General features: G+C 26.9%; 1 long non-coding RNA gene across 2 annotated transcripts; it reads left to right on the plus strand.

Moving 5' to 3' along the window:
• Window positions 1–2261: 2261 nt before the first annotated feature.
• On the plus strand, window positions 2262–15264 carry LOC119668562. Of its 2 annotated transcripts, XR_005251509.1 has the most exons (6): window positions 2262–2468; window positions 2551–2673; window positions 14484–14545; window positions 14612–14804; window positions 14887–15009; window positions 15192–15264. It is a non-coding gene; the product is annotated as an uncharacterized LOC119668562 (long non-coding RNA). The 2 variants fall into 2 exon arrangements; XR_005251508.1 differs by lacking the exon at window positions 14484–14545.
• Window positions 15265–15834: the final 570 nt, after the last annotated feature.

Below are 15834 nucleotides of genomic sequence, written 5' to 3' on the forward strand. Positions count from 1 at the left end.
ATAATCTCTTGATGTAAACAAAGTCCCGCAAACAGAGTGACAAAAAAATTCAAGAAAACAAATTTCTAATTGTTGTTCACATTGCAGTGAAATTTAATAAAAATAACTACATAACATAACATATGCGTGTGCAATATTTTCCTTAAATTTGTTTATACAGGCCAACAAAAGAAATAGTTATTACAAATTTAACAAATTTTTGCTAGTAACAAAAAAATAATCAATACGAAATTTAAAGTTAACAGGGTCATGTATTAAAATAAATGGATTTTAACTTAAAAATTTATTAAATTAAATATATGTATGTATGTATTTTACATGACGACCATGATTGTTTCAACAATATTGAACATGAAATTACGGGACTTTATTTACATTAATAATAATTTGATGTAAACAAAGTCCCGCAAGCATAATGACAAAAAAATTCAACAAAACATACCTCTAGTTGTTGTTCGCATTGCAGTGAAATTTAATAAAAATAACTGCATAATATAAAAACGCTTGCACATATTTTAATGCATAACCCTGTAAACTTCAAATCAATTTGCCTTTGATTACCAACACAATAGGTTTTGTACAAATATTTTAAAGAGAACATGACATATGTATATCATATTAATGCGCACCCATACACACATACACAGTTATTAGTGTGCCTACGAATGGAGTCATAGCGGAAAAAAAACATAATTGTGATGAGCGGACGGAGAAATGGCACCAAACATCTTCTATTCCTCATTCTTATTGCACACTCTAAAAGATTTTGTATGAAAGAGTATGTGAGGCAATATTTCTGAAGATGATGCATGGTTTTGTTTTTGTATATTTTTCACAAAATATTTGATTGCTTTTCTGCACATGCAGTGCATAAATTCTTTGAAATTATTACTTATTATTTTTCAAGCATTTAATTATTGGCGTCGTGTTAGTTGCCTACTTGAGCCCTTGCTTCCCTCTCTTGTCCTGTTTACAGTTACAACATGCGTACGGTTGTAGTCATAGACGAAAAAACCAATACCAAACATGATTTGAAGCGCACAGGGTCATCCATTAAATAAGATGGATTTTATTAATAATATATTATTATTATTTCTTTTATATGTTTATTGTGTTTTTAAATAATTATTGAATACATAATATTTTAATGTATGTTTTATATGTTTATTGTGTTTTTATATTATTTATTTGTGTAATGTTTTTATACCTTATTTATGTAAATACATATGTATGTAAAACAAAAGTTGTATTTGTTATATTTACTTTATTTGTAAAACCGCTAATGTAGAATATTAGCACGTTAAATAATAACTGAAATCAAAAGTAATGATGTGTGCAAAGTAATGATGTGTCATCTAAGTATTATTAAATAAACTAATATCGGTAGAAATTAATTGAAGACTGAACAATATTATTTACATATGTAATTTATACCCATCATCAGTATTCAATATTTTTTATTAGTCAAACATACATGCATATATCCTTCAAACTGAAACTGAAGCTGAATTTTTTAACAAATTTCATTTCATCATTATTGCAATTATTAACAAAATTTGAAGTTAATAGGGTCATCTATTAAAGAATATGGATTTTGACTAAAAAATTTATTAAATAAAATATACATACATATGTATTTTACATGACGACTTTGATTTTTTTAACAATATTGACCATGAAATTACGGGACTTTATTTACATCAATAATCTTGTGATTTAAACAAAGTCCCGCAAGCAGAGTGACAAAAAAATTTAACAAAACAAATTTCTAATTGTTGTTCGCATTGCAGTGAAATTTAATAAAAATAACTGCATAACACAAAAAATGCGTGTGCAATATTTTCCTTAAATTTGTTTATACACGCCAACAAAAGAAATAGTTACTACAAATTTAACAAATTTTTGCTAGTAACAAAAAAATAATCAATACTAAATTGTTCTTATATTCTTCATTTTATTTATTCTACTCTAAATGATTTTGTATGAAAGAGTATGTGAGGCAATATTTCTGAAAATGATGCATGGCTTTGTTTTTGTATATTTTTCCTAAAATATTTCCTAAAATATTTTTCCTGAAATATTCATATATACTTATGGTATGTACATACATATATGAATCACAAAAAATCACGTTTGACTGATTTGTTTAGAAAAATGAATAAGGATAATAATGGTTTAATACCACGTGCCGAATTCATATATGGAATAAGTACGATTATTTATATAATGTAGAATAACTAAATAATGTAGAATACCTATTATTTATTTTTTAAAGAATTTGACACTTCTCGAATGGAAATGGGTGCAGTGGCAGATCTTTTTGATCGTAATGGTGGAGACCCGATTGGCAAGAACGCAAACCAGCAACTGATTCAGATAAAATACATGATGAAGTTAAACGCCTTGTTATCCTTTGCACATGTCGACAAAAATTTTGCGTATTTCAAGTTGGCAAAGGGAAATATAGGGTTCGTAAAATACTAATTATCGGATCTTAAAGCTTAATACTCCATCTTCTATTTAAAACAATATTATTTTTGTATAAAACAGTTTGGCGACTCGACTCTCAAAAATTACGAATATTGCGAATATTGCGTAGCACAGTTATGGTTCGTGTAGGTGGCGGCTGGCTTGCACTTGATGAGTTCTTATAAAAAAATTTTCCTTGTCGCGGTAAGTAAATAGTTAAGAATTTTGTACTTTCTCATATTGAATAAACATAATTAAAATATTCATATGCTTATAATTAAAACATTTCTTTAGCGTAATATAACATTATTATTACATTTACATAACAAGCATAACATGCTTTCATAGTAAAATTGTACATTGTTCATTTCATAAATCATTTTAGCTGGTTTTAATGACTCGAGTGTTTTATTACAACTCTGCTCTACATAATCTATTTAATCATCCATACGTCAGTGAAAATACATATATATATTAAAACGGAAATGGTCATTTAACAAATAAATAAATTTTTTATTTTAATAAACTGCCAGAAAACAATCAATAAATTTGAAATTAAAATTTTTTTTGAGTTCATGTATAACAAGTTTTGAAAATGCATTTTCTGCTATTTAATAAATGACTTATTTTGCATATAACTTAATAGAAACGTGTAATCTAACAGCTTTTAGTTTTTAGTACCTTTACCATTTTTTATTATCTATGAATACATACATATATAATTTACGTTTTATTTTATTCTTTAATATGAACATATAAGTAATATAATTCTTTGGCGACCACATACATACATATACATTTTCATTTTATTAAAATTGTAGCATATATTATTATGAATTTACATTGCACTTACTTGTATGCTTCTATTGTTAATAATCGTATGAACTTCACGATATACATATGTATATTTAAAGACAAAAAAGATACATATGTATGTATTTCTTCTTGAATTAACTTACGCAACATAAAGCAGTCGTTCCTTTTTATAAATATTTAATGTTGAGCTAGAATATTAAGTTAAGAATGGATGGTGTTTTTTGTTATTTTTGTTAAAATATTACTTTGTCAGTCCTAGTGCACAAAGGCAGTGACAACACATAAAATACATCTACAGATAACAGTAAAACATAATCTCAATAAAATATAAATGATCTAACCGTAATGTAACCAATTTATAACTTGGTTCGGGAATTTAAAACATTACAGTTGCAAATACATATGTAGGTACATATGTTGATTAATTTAAAACTTAAGGTTCGTAGCCAAAAAGCATATAAAAGGTAATTTTGTCGGAAAGCAGAAAACATTTACAATCTCACATTTACATACATATGTATCTCAATTGTTCCCTGTACTGTTGTACTGTTGTACTTACTTCTTAGATAGTTAAATGCCTAGTTTGAGCATCTACCTCATTGAGTTACACTTATACCTCAATTTCAATAAAATAAAAAAATTCTGATTTTATTTAAAATTAAAATTTTTTTTTCCATCAGTTAGGTTGTATACTTAGGACACTATTATCTTTTACAGCATATATAATATTAGTTTTAAGTGTCAAATGTTTCTAACAGAGTTCCAATATTTTGTGATTTGTGTGTACATAGAGTATTTCGGGGACTGCCTACCTATTTAATCCTTTTAATTAATTTTTATGCTGTCTCTATATCAAACAAAGTAGCCATCTATGCTTTTGAGATGATTATTACAATAGATTAGTCAATATAGTAATAGTATACAAGAAAATCTTTGAACGCATTAATTGTATTTAAATATTTTCTGAAGTAAAAAAAAAAATAAAAATTTTGTTTCAATATCAATACTTAAATAAAAACTTAAGTATCTATGTTGGTATCTTTGAATATAATTATCCTTGTTATTTTTAAATAAATACAAACACATACATATAAAAATATTTTTTGTTAATAATTTCAATTAAATTTATTTTAGTTTAATTAGGTTTTTACAAAATTACTGCCTAGTAATTTGGTATTAGTAATTTACAATATTTATAATGGTATAAAAATTATTAAAAGTAAAAAACAATATAAACAAAAAATTAATTAGTATATCCTAAAAGTAAGTTAATAAAAAGTTATAATAATGACTATTAGTACATAAATTTTACTATATATTATTTCGTGTGTAATTGATATACATTTTTAAAGAATTTCACATGCGTAATATTTTTATTATTATTGTTTATTATTTATATATGAAGTTGCATTTCAAATTAAACTGGCGATTTCAAAACTTCATACAACAACATAAGGTTCGATTCGAGTTTTTTTGTTAATTAAATACAATGATAACAGAAACACTTATATTTCATTTAATTATAAATGTATATAATATTTACAGAATGTTAGGACGTTACTTGAATAAAGATTATTGAATTTCGATTTTCGTATTTTATACAGTTCAAGACTCGTATTTCTGACTATATTTTTGTAAATATATGAAGCTTTCTCTTCAAAATACATACATATATTTTTAAAATTTAAAATAAAAATAACTGCTTATTCTTGTTTATTTTATATTACTGCAAAACTGTATATTTGTTATTGCATGTTAAAGTATGTATTTGTGCGATTCCAATTTGATGTTCTCTGGGACTCGTTTAAGGGGTATTATTCAAACATTTGAAATATACTCTAAAGTCTGAATGGTTCACGTTTTTCGACTGGTGTAGTACCACGAGAAGTTCTGCGCATCGTTGAACTAAATGTTGGCTCAGGTGAACTCTTTCTTGGGGTTTGCATGCCTGATGGTGTTGAACTGCCACTTATATTTCGCCTGTAGGATCAAATGTTCAATATGTATTATTTTTTGAATTCAGTAAAAATAAAACTGTCAACATTGTAGTAAGTAAATAACGTAAAGTAATAAAAATAAAGTAATTTCGTTTAAAATACAATATGTAATTTCGGTTTTTTTTCACCTTTTACTTTTTTGTTATTAAGAACTTGAAATTCCTGTAATGTCCATAAAAAGAGAGCTTATAATTGTGAAGTATTCATTATATAACGATTATATCCCTCACTGCAAGAGATAATCGTAAGTAACGGATATTATCATAAAAAAAGGCAAGCAGGAAAATTGTTTAGCAAATAATTATCATGCATAAATATTTAGTATTATTAAAATTATTTTTTATTCGTTTTAAAACTAAGCTCTAAATTTCATATTTAATTTGAGAATAAAAAGTAAATAATTAAAAAAAAATATTATAAGCTTCACTCATAAATAAATAAAAACAAACGTATTAAAATTTTGTAAATTGATCAACTTGGTTAAATACGTTATACGTTTACTTGATTTACCCTGAACTGCTTGGTTGATTAGTACTTTTCGATGCTGTAAACTTGTAAGTGAAGAATTCGATGTATGATCGAATGATAGCACTTTAATGGGAATCCTTGATTGCTGGCTTTTAATTATTTAATATTAATTATAAACATAAATGATTTGTATATTATATTTAGAGTTTCAGAAAGAATTTAATTAAGTATTTTAAATAAATATCTTATAATAGTTACTTTAATGTTCTTAATTTATCTATATTTGAAGCCGAAACCTGTTAAAGCTGGTATACTGGATGATCTACTCATGCCTTCATTACTTTATATATTATTTGTTATCGTTGTTTTTATTTCTTATTTGTTAATAATTGCAATAAGTTGTTTAAGTGTTAAAATCATTATGTTGAATGCCAATTAGTTATTAGTTTTGAGAATGATAGATGTGGAGAGTTCATGTTCAGAAATATTAAATAAAAAAGTTAATCGGTTTTAGTTATATAAAATCAATAAATCAATCAATAAATTACTTTAAATAAGTAAAATACATTGATTTATAGTAGGAAGTATAATTTATATCAAATGAATAAATTAAAAATATTGAAATAAATCATAGTGTGTCATGTAACAATCTTGTACTTAGAGTTATAACTTAGCACATAATTTTCTCACGAAAACTACTAAATTATATCACGAAAGTTATGTGTCGCAAGAACATACATATAAACAAATTATATTATTGTTACGAATCATACTTTCTGTAAAATAAAAACATACTAATAAATAATTATCTGTGCAATGTTAACTATGTGATTTATTTCCAAAAAAAATAGCAATAATAAAGATATAACGATTTTTTTTTGTAATTATGATTAAAAATTTTATTTTGGAGTTGTTATTCTTCTAAATTATAGTTTAAATTTAAGAAAACATATATACAAATGTATCTTATATATAAAATTAACATTGTCAAAATGTTAGTTACCGTACTCCTCCGAAACGGCTTTACCGATTTTTACCAAATTTTATATGCGTATTCAGTAGGTTTGAGAATCGGCTACTATCTATTTTTCATACCGCTAAAGTGATTAGGGTGTCCCTATCCAGTAAAAATATCTTTATTGCTTTAACAAAAATTTTTTTATTTTTTTGACATAAATTTTTTTATATTTTTGAAAAAGAAAACTTGCTATGATATGAAAAGTTGTTGTCTATGAAAATACTGAATTCATAAAACTGCCCCCTAATTTCTGCACTATCGTTAATTCCCAAAATGCTCTCATTGACCGCGTATTTCCAGATGTACACATACAATACAATAATACAATAATACGCGATTGGTAATTAAAAAATTGATGAAAAACATTATCGAAGCCACCATTTTGAATGGCAAGTTCCGAAACGAAAAAGTTTTATTGCCACGAATTCCAATGATTCTCACAGACATGCCAATTTAATTCAAACGCGTTCAATTTCCTATTAGATTGGCATTTGCAAAGACCATCAATAAGTCGCAAGGCCAAACGATGTCTGTTTGCGGTCTTATAAATAAAATTTCCATGTCACAATGTTAGTTACCGTACTCCTCCGAAACGGCTTTACCGATTTTTACCAAATTTTATATGCGTATTCAGTAGGTCTGAGAATCGGCTACTATCTATTTTTCATACCGCTAAAGTGATTAGGGAGTCCCTACCCAGTAAAAATATCCTTAGTGCTTAACAAAAAATTTTTTATTTTTTTGACATAAATTTTGTTTATATTTTTGAAAAAGAAAAATTTTTTCTTAATATTTTATGTAACTACGCCAACAAGTACATCGAGCATTTACATCGACTTCGTTCTTCGTCTTCGGCTTGCATGGCAGATGGAAAATGTACTAAAAATTTTTCTAAAGATTTCACTAATGATACTATAACAAATACCGACGGATATCCAATATATCGTCGAAGAAATCCCGATAATGGGGGACAATGGCGGGTGGTAACGTATTCGCCTCTGCTAAGCAAGACATACAATGCTTATATTAATGTTGAGTTTTGCAGTTCTGTGAAGAGCATCAAATATATAAGTATGTCCATAAAGGCGGTGGTATGGCTGTGTTTAGAGTAGAAAATACTAATGTAAATGCTCCTCCAATGAACAAAAACGGTGAAATTACGCTCTACCAAATTGGTCGGTACATCACCTCCAATGAAGCTGCTTGGCGTATCTTCGGCTTTCTAATTCATGAACGGGATCCAGCAGCTGTTCAGGTAGCCGTCCATCTTGAAAATGGTCAGCGTGTATTTTTCACGAACGAGACAGTGATTGATCGTGGTACAAATCACCCTAAATCTGCACTCACTGCATTTTTTGAATTGTTTAATAGTACGGATGATTTTGGTGCCTTTGCAAAAACATTACTCTATTCACAAGTACCACGCTATTTCACATGGCCTTAAACAAAAAAATGGATGCCCCGCAAGCAAGTTTCACCAGTTGATGCATGTCTCAATTTATTTAAATCAAACGCTTATTTATAGTTAATCCAAGACACACTGAGTACTTTTATCTTCGACTGTTGTTGGTTAATGTTACTGGCCCATTATCATTATTATTATTTACAGTCAATCCAAGACAATTTAAATTTGAAGATACAACAGTTGTTGCCAGGGAACTTGGTATCATAAAATCTATTGATTTTAAATTAATAATTTAATAAATAAACTATAATAACTTAAAAATAATATTGTTTGGCGTTTGTTATTTTTATTATCCTTTTCGTTCATAGCGCTCCATGCCTATTTCATGCATATACCACATACTTACACACTTATAATAAGTAAGTTACTTTTTGTCTACACTAGAATTTATCTAGAAACTAGAAATAATTTATAAGGCAAAACAGCGTTTGTCGGGTTATCTAGTATATATATATATAACAGGGAAAAATCAAACAACTTACAAAACTAAATATACATATTACTAATTATAAATACTAATTATAATTAATTAATTATAATAAATAAATCAATAATTTGCATGCCCGATGGTGTTGAACTGCCACTTATATTTCGCCTGTAGGATCAAATTTTCAATATGTATTATTTTTTGAATTCAGTAAAAATAAAACTGTAAACAACTTGATTGAATTAAAATTGATTGAATTAAAAATATGTAATTTACATGACGACCTTGATTTTTTAACAATATTGACCATGAAATTACGAGACTTTATTTACATCCATAATCTCTTGATGTAAACAAAGTCCCGCAAACAGAGTGACAAAAAAATTCAAGAAAACAAATTTCTAATTGTTGTTCACATTGCAGTGAAATTTAATAAAAATAACTACATAACATAACATATGCGTGTGCAATATTTTCCTTAAATTTGTTTATACAGGCCAACAAAAGAAATAGTTATTACAAATTTAACAAATTTTTGCTAGTAACAAAAAAATAATCAATACGAAATTTAAAGTTAACAGGGTCATGTATTAAAATAAATGGATTTTGACTTAAAAATTTATTAAATTAAATATATGTATGTATGTATTTTACATGACGACCATGATTGTTTCAACAATATTGAACATGAAATTACGGGACTTTATTTACATTAATAATAATTTGATGTAAACAAAGTCCCGCAAGTATAATGACAAAAAAATTCAACAAAACATACCTCTAGTTGTTGTTCGCATTGCAGTGAAATTTAATAAAAATAACTGCATAATATAAAAACGCTTGCACATATTTTAATGCATAACCCTGTAAACTTCAAATCAATTTGCCTTTGATTACCAACACAATAGGTTTTGTACAAATATTTTAAAGAGAACATGACATATGTATATCATATTAATGCGCACCCATACACACATACACAGTTATTACCCAGCAGCAGAATACTCAAGGCCTTGTTAAAAAAAGGCCTTTTAAAAGCACTCCATCAGAAGGTGTATAGAAATTCACATGCCTTTTGTTAAAGGACTTTAAAAAGGCCTTTACTAAGAAGGCGTCACTAAAGGAGTTGATGGGCATTGCGTACACGCAAGCGGTGTTCAAATCATATTTGCATGTTTTGTTTTTAAGTATATCTGTTTTTTTTTCGTTTTGGCTTACCTTTGCTTTATTTCGTTGTAGTCTAGACTACTGTCTCTTTGTTAAGTTAAATTATTGCAAGTTATGAAATTCTAACAAAATTAGTCCGTTCGTGAATTCGAAAATATGCTGATCGCGAGTGAAATAATTTGTAAATAGTGCTTAATAAAAGTAATAAAAATATATAAACTTATATTAAAAATAATTAAATAAACTAATTAAAATAAACGAAAAGACAACTGAACCATAAATATTAAATAATAGTGCAAAACAGTGGAAAATTGTACGTAAAAATTGTAACAAAACAATTGTAAGTATACTTTTATACCTGTATGGAATTATATTTAAAGTTGTCATTAGTGCATATTTTTTTCAGTTAGTATTTCTGTTAAAATTAAACAACATATACATTGTCTAATATTGCATTATGTTACAGAAGCTGCAGATACTGAAGTCCTAAGTGAAGAAAATTATAGGACTGACATAAAAAAGGGTCTCAAGGTTCCAAAAAAGCGATATTATAGAGAGGCTTACACCAAAAAAAACAACAAAAGGGATTAACTAGATATAGTTATAAATAGTTTTACAGTATTATTAGTTTAATAATGTTAATTTAAGCTTAAATAAATTTTAGGTATAGTTATAGATAGTTTTATAGTGTTATTAGTTTAAAAAATGTATATATTATTTAATTTATAATAATGTTAATTTAAGTTTAAATAAATTTTAGGTATAGTTATATAGATATAATCATGTTATAATCATGTTAATAATTTAAATTTAAATAAATTTTATTATAATATAAAAGATATTGGAATTTTATTAAATATAATTAATTACAAATACATGCATTTTTTAAAATCTTTTGGCGGCCTTTTCTACGCAGCGAGTGTGTAAGGCCTTCCTCAGAATTTGTGTTGCAGTGCTTTATAAAGGCCTTTTCTACGCAGCGAGTGTGTAAGGCCTTCCTCAGAATTTGTGTTGCAGTGCTTTATAAAGGCCTTTTCTACGTAGCGAGTGTGTAAGGCCTTCCTCAGAATTTGTGTTGCTGTGCTTTTTAAAGGCCTTTTCTACACAGCGAGTGTGTAAGGCCTCCGATATTGGCTCATCCAGAACAAAAAAGAAATAGTAAAAAATACAAGTGTGTAGGTACTACTTACTGCAGAAAAAGGCCTTTAAAAAGACCTTTTTACTCCTTATTTCTGCTACTGGGTAGTGTGCCTACGAATGGAGTCATAGCGGAAAAAAAACATAATTGTGATGAGCGGACGGAGAAATGGCACCAAACATCTTCTATTCCTCATTCTTATTGCACACTCTAAAAGATTTTGTATGAAAGAGTATGTGAGGCAATATTTCTGAAGATGATGCATGGTTTTGTTTTTGTATATTTTTCACAAAATATTTGATTGCTTTTCTGCACATGCAGTGCATAAATTCTTTGAAATTATTACTTCTTATTTTTCAAGCATTTAATTATTGGCGTCGTGTTAGTTGCCTACTTGAGCCCTTGCTTCCCTCTCCCCAGTAGAAAAAGTGGTCTTCGAAGACATTGTCTTCAAGACGGTCTTTGATACCGCGTCCGCATTTTCAAGTAAATTTGCAAAACAATTGCTCAAAACATGAATGTAAATACTCCTTCTTTGCTTTCTCTCTCATTTTTAGTGTTCATAACAACGTATTTGAATTTTGCCTCAGATGACGCTATGTTTTATAAATGAAGTGACGCAATAATTTTGAAGTGTAGTGAAATAAATATTAAAAAAATCAAAATAAATAAAGAAACAAAATCATTAAACTATGAAATATTAAAAAAAAAGAAATTAAATCAAAACAAATTAAATAGTGACTTAGTTCCTGGAAAATATATTGATAATAATATTGAAGACTCCAGTGAAAGTTATTTAAGAAACGAAACAAAGGATGTTGAAAATAAAAAAACTAGAAACGCTTGTGAAAAATTAGCTGTTATATTTAAAAAACACAGGATTAACAGGCGTTGTGGTAATGATATTTTAGAACTCTTAAGATCAGAAGGTTTAATTGTACCAAAATCCTTTTCAACGCTTTTGAAAACATATAAAACTTCAACAATAGATGATAGCGAAATGCTATAAATTATTTTATATTAGTTTTAGTTAATTTTAGATATGCTAAGTTATATTAAGTTAATTATTTAAATTAATTTTCATTATGTTTACTAGTTTTTACTAGTTTATTATTAATATCTTAATAAAATTTATAATAATTTATAATAAAATTTATAATTTATTTTTAAAACTTTTAATTTTGAATGTAATTTAAGAAATTATTATATAAAATAAATAAAAGTACAAAATACAACAATTTCTTTCTACTTATTTAAAGAGAAAATTGAAATTCATTTAAAATTTAAAGAGCGCAATAAAAGAGTAGAAATAAAAAAAGGGTGAAAAAATTATATGAGCACTGCACTAAGAGCGCACAACTTTCTGTCGAATGCGTCCGTTATGCAAGACATGGTCTTCGAGACGGTCTTCGAGACATGTACGCAAAAATTCATTGAAGACATTTGGCTAATTTGTATGAAAGTGTCTTCGAAGACCGTCATACATTTGGATCGATCGGTCTTCATGTATGTATCCATGTCTTGAAGACGTCTTCGATGACGGATCGATCCGTTTTCTACTGGGTCTTGTCCTGTTTACAGTTACAACATGCGTACGGTTGTAGTCATAGACGAAAAAACCAAAACCAAACATGATTTGAAGCGCACAGGGTCATCCATTAAATAAGATGGATTTTATTAATAATATATTATTATTATTTCTTTTATATGTTTATTGTGTTTTTAAATAATTATTGAATACATAATATTTTAATGTATGTTTTATATGTTTATTGTGTTTTTATATTATTTATTTGTGTAATGTTTTTATACCTTATTTATGTAAATACATATGTATGTAAAACAAAAGTTGTATTTGTTATATTTACTTTATTTGTAAAACCGCTAATGTAGAATATTAGCACGTTAAATAATAACTGAAATCAAAAGTAATGATGTGTGCAAAGTAATGATGTGTCATCTAAGTATTATTAAATAAACTAATATCGGTAGAAATTAATTGAAGACTGAACAATATTATTTACATATGTAATTTATACCCATCATCAGTATTCAATATTTTTTATTAGTCAAACATACATGCATATATCCTTCAAACTGAAACTGAAGCTGAATTTTTTAACAAATTTCATTTCATCATTATTGCAATTATTAACAAAATTTGAAGGTACAGTGGTCGTCCAGTATAACGAACGCTCGATATTACGAATTTTCGATATAACGAACACCCAAAATATTTACATTGATTGTTCTATATAACGAACGAAAAAAAAAATTCTGCTCCATATTACGAACAAAAAATTTTTTGTTTCTTATTCGTTTTTGTTTTACACAAATTATGCTTTTGAATATAATTTTACTATAAAACTAGCATTATTCAGCTTAGAATATGCATGTAATTGTCCGTTTTTTTTTTTTTTTCTGAGAAAAATGCCTATATATGGCAAAATGCATATATGCAGGCGCCACTGATCTGTTGTTCACAAATTCAGTTTATCATATACGAAATACTATCCAGACATACATATGTACATATTAAGGTGTTTATATTTAATATGTATTTGTTTGAAAATATCATTTAAAAATTAATTTTGACAAAGCCGGACGTTTAAATCGTTGTGAATTAAATTTTAGTTTTTAAAAAGCTGTTCAGAAAAGTCTTGAGTGTAGTAAAAAACAAACAAAAATTAATGATTTTTTTACTCTACACTATGATTGAATGCGTCCTTTCTTATAAATAATTTTTGTAACAACCGAATAAAAAATACTTTTAAATAAATATATACTCGTACGTGTTTATAAGTTAATTCATGAACTCAAATATATGAAATCTCCTAAAAATAACCATATTGGTAGGTAAATGTATAGCATTCGATATTACGAATTTTTCGATATAACGAACAAGGGGTGCAACATAAAATTCGTTATATTGGACGTCCACTGTAATAGGGTCATCTATTAAAGAATATGGATTTTGACTAAAAAATTTATTAAATAAAATATATGTATGTATGTATTTTACATGACGACTTTGATTTTTTTAACAATATTGACCATGAAATTACGGGACTTTATTTACATCAATAATCTTGTGATTTAAACAAAGTCCCGCAAGCAGAGTGACAAAAAAATTTAACAAAACAAATTTCTAATTGTTGTTCGCATTGCAGTGAAATTTAATAAACATAACTGCATAACATAAAAAATGCGTGTGCAATATTTTCCTTAAATTTGTTTATACACGTCAACAAAAGAAATAGTTACTACAAATTTAACAAATTTTTGCTAGTAACAAAAAAATAATCAATACTAAATTGTTCTTATATTCTTCATTTTATTTATTCTACTCTAAATGATTTTGTATGAAAGAGTATGTGAGGCAATATTTCTGAAAATGATGCATGGCTTTGTTTTTGTATATTTTTCCTAAAATATTTTTCCTGAAATATTCATATATACATATGGTATGTACATACATATATGAATCACAAAAAATCACATTTAACTGATTTGTTTAGAAAAATGAATAAGGATAATAATGGTTTAATACCACGTGCCGAATTCATATATGGAAAAATAAGTACGAGTATTTATATAATGTAGAATAACTAAATAATGTAGAATACCTGTTATTTATTTTTTAAAGAATTTGACACTTCTCGAATGGAAATGGGTGCAGTGGCAGATCTTTTCGATCGTAATGGTGGAGACCCGATTGGCAAGAACGCAAACCAGCAACTGATTCAGATAAAATACATGATGAAGTTAAACGCCTTGTTATCCTTTGCACATGTCGACAAAAATTTCGCGTATTTCAAGTTGGCGAAGGGAAATATAGGGTTCGTAAAATACTAATTATCGGATCTTAAAGCTTAATACTCCATCTTCTATTTAAAACAATATTATTTTTGTATAAAACAGTTTGGCGACTCGACTCTCAAAAATTACGAATATTGCGAATATTGCGTAGCACAGTTATGGTTCGTGTAGGTGGCGGCTGGCTTGCACTTGATGAGTTCTTATAAAAAAATTTTCCTTGTCGCGGTAAGTAAATAGTTAAGAATTTTGTACTTTCTCATATTGAATAAACATAATTAAAATATTCATATGCTTATAATTAAAACATTTCTTTAGCGTAATATAACATTATTATTACATTTACATAACAAGCATTAACATGCTTTCATAGTAAAATTGTACATTGTTCATTTCATAAATCATTTTAGCTGGTTTTAATGACTCGAGTGTTTTATTACAACTCTGCTCTACATAATCTATTTAATCATCCATACGTCAGTGAAAATACATATATATATATATATATATATTGTAGTAATTTAAAAACCGTGTTCTCTTTTTAGACTTGCTTTATTGATTGAAAATATGTTTTTACAAAGTTCATATTTGGAGGAGCAGTGTGCATTAGCATACTGTGAGAATTTGCTGAATTGGCGTCTTCACACGCCAGCCCAAACACTATCGTCAAACGGACGGTAGGGGCTCATATTGCAAGAATGCAATAAAGTTACAATAAATATCAGCATACTTATTTACTCACATAGTGTATGCTTATGCACGCTACACCTCCTGTTTTAAAAAAATAATGTAATAAAATTTTAAACAAAATTTTATGTAATTATTAATAATTGTATATATTAATGTATTATTAATATATTGCTTACATATTGCATATAAAATAATTTTTTTTTTTTTTTATTTAATTACAAATATATTTTCATTATTAAATATAGTATACATATCTACATTCATTCATTCATTCATTCCTTACTATATATATATATATATTATTTGGATTTTATTTTTTATATTTTTTTTTTTAATTAATAATATCGGTTTTAACCTATTTTT

This window comes from Teleopsis dalmanni, chromosome 1 (assembly GCF_002237135.1).
Source record: "Teleopsis dalmanni isolate 2A chromosome 1, ASM223713v2, whole genome shotgun sequence".
In the NCBI taxonomy this organism is placed as follows: Eukaryota; Metazoa; Arthropoda; class Insecta; order Diptera; family Diopsidae; genus Teleopsis; species Teleopsis dalmanni.